The sequence below is a fragment of the Topomyia yanbarensis genome, chromosome 3 (genome assembly GCF_030247195.1).
Source record: "Topomyia yanbarensis strain Yona2022 chromosome 3, ASM3024719v1, whole genome shotgun sequence".
In the NCBI taxonomy this organism is placed as follows: Eukaryota; Metazoa; Arthropoda; class Insecta; order Diptera; family Culicidae; genus Topomyia; species Topomyia yanbarensis.
In genome coordinates, this window is record NC_080672.1 from 294,176,117 (window position 1) to 294,178,676 (window position 2,560).

A 2,560-nucleotide genomic window follows, 5' to 3' on the forward strand; every position below is an offset into this window, starting at 1 on the left:
ACCACTTTAGAATATTCGGAAACAATGGCTTTGGAATTCGTGAAATTCGTTTTATTCATTTACTTTATCTAACTAACTTTTTAAATTTTATTCTATATACTCATTTTGTCCAGACCATTCATTTCATGGATTATATTCGTTTTGATATTTTTTTATATTTTGAATATTTGACTTATTTTAAATATATAATTATTCCATTTAAATTTTTTGTTTTAGCATTTTGTTCATTTGGCCTAATTTTATCTCTTGTATTCAGCTTATTATCTCATGCATGTTATTCGTATCATTCATTTAATTTATTTTTTTCACTTTTTTCGTGTTATGGAATTTTCTATTAATTTTCGGGTTCACAAATTTTATTCATTTTAATAATCTGACTAATTTTGTTCAGTCATTCATTTAATTCGTTTCATCTAGAACATTAATTAGATACAATTTAATTTATTCTCTTAATTCCTTTAAATCTTTAATATCGCTGTTTTTTTTTTAATTTCAATCATGTTATTGTTTAAAAGCAAACAAAATGAAAAAATTATAAAATATATAGAAAGAAAACACTTCTATTTATTTTATCAGTTTCTTCATGTTGTTTATTTTATTCATTCTATTCATTTTATTGATTTTATTAGCCCTCTGCATAGTCTGCGTACCCTCACACTGATAGACAAGCATCTATCTTGATCAAAACAGGTTTTGCGTGTTTCTTCCTTCTAACACTGTTTTGGAACCATGTAAGTTCTACAAAAATATTAGGTATGAAACGGTTAGTTTTATCCATATTATTTATCTTATTAATTCAGTTTTTTTGGTTTTATTCATATAATTTATCATTTTATTAAATTGTTAATTTTCCCCAGTTCATATATTTTATTCAGTTTCTTTATTTTCTTAATTCGGTTTAGTCATTTTTTATTACTGGATGACAGTTTATTAGTTTGAAACAATTTAATTTACTCTCTTAATTTCATAACTTTTTTAATATTGTCTAATTTTCATTTGAGCTAATTTGATTTATTTTACTAATTTGGTTTATATTTACCATTCTATGCATTTCATGAATAATTTTTTTAATGTTTTGTTTCATAATTATTTTAAATTTTTATTTATTTTATAATTTTTCTTTAATTTATTCAGTTTATTCGAAGTGCTATTCGCGCAGGACTCGAAACTGCGTTTATCTCACATCTTGCTTGCCAACTTTGCGTGTGTTCGGCAAACTAATGAATAATACAACAGTGATATGTGTAAGAAATGTCTCATCTCACTGATAGGTGGATTAAATCGATTTTTTTAGTGTTTTAGAGAGAAGAAGAAATTTCCTTTCCAACGGTGTGCTATGTTATGTTCTTTTGTTAAAAGTACTGTGCGGTTTTGGGACAACAATATGTAAGTTATCATTATTTTGCTATGTTTGAATGTATACCTAATCGAGCAAAAAAATCTATTTTTTGAAAATTTGATATGAGACCGTCCTCTCAAAAGTTCATACGAGCAAGTTTCTAATTTGGAAAAAAAAAATTATTAACATTTTTCAACCGATTTTGATCATAAATAGGTCTATGGATACGGAATTAAATATTCTCCCTAAATTTTTATCAAAGCAAAGACACTTTCTAATAAAAGTGTTGAGCAGTTTTCATATTTTTAATGTAAAAAATAGCAAACTAATGGTAATTTCAATGTTGTTGCTTCAAAAGTGCATAGTACTTTTAAAAAAAGAATATAACATAGCATATCGTAGGAAAGGTAATGTTTTCTTCTTTTCAAATCACTAAAAAAAAAAAAATTCAAAATCGGTTGAAAAATGACCTCGTAAAAAATTAGTGAAGAAAGTTCCGAAAAATCGTTTTTGTGCTATAAATCAAGATTTTGAGGGTATATTAAATTGAACAAACGTGGTTTTGTGTTTTATATGACCAGACCTACAACCTGTACTATATCACTTTAAAAATACATTCAATTATTTTTATTTTGCAGCACCGTGTAATGTTAGCATCGCTTGCAATTTTGCAGTTAAAGCCGCTTGCAATTTTTGCAAGAATGTAAAATCACTTTATCTCTTGCTATACGTACATATAGTGACACAATCTCATTTTTTTACACCGCTATGCGGAATTCTTATACGCATTTTACAAGTAAAAAATTAGTTTACGAGACATTTTATTTAAGCAGAAATAGTTTACTAGACAGCATAGGGAAGGTACAATAATTATCTTTGTACTATAAATGCCAATTTTTCAAAAATTATCATAATTCTAAAGATAGTCAAATATACATTTTTTTTTTGAATTTTCAAAGGCCCCCCTCTCATATTGTGACAAATGTCAAAGTAAGCTCAGATGCTAAATTTCAAATCATTTGGATAATTCTAGACCCCCGCCCACCTCGTTTGAAATTTTTGAAATTGGTGTTATGGGAAAATGTGGAGGAAAAATATATTAAATGCTATAACTTTTGAAGTAGCAATCAGAAAATTACAATTTATACCTCTTTTTAAAATAAATAACCTTAGTATTGGAATGGAGATATTCCTGTTCCTATAAAAATACGGGAAAGTGGA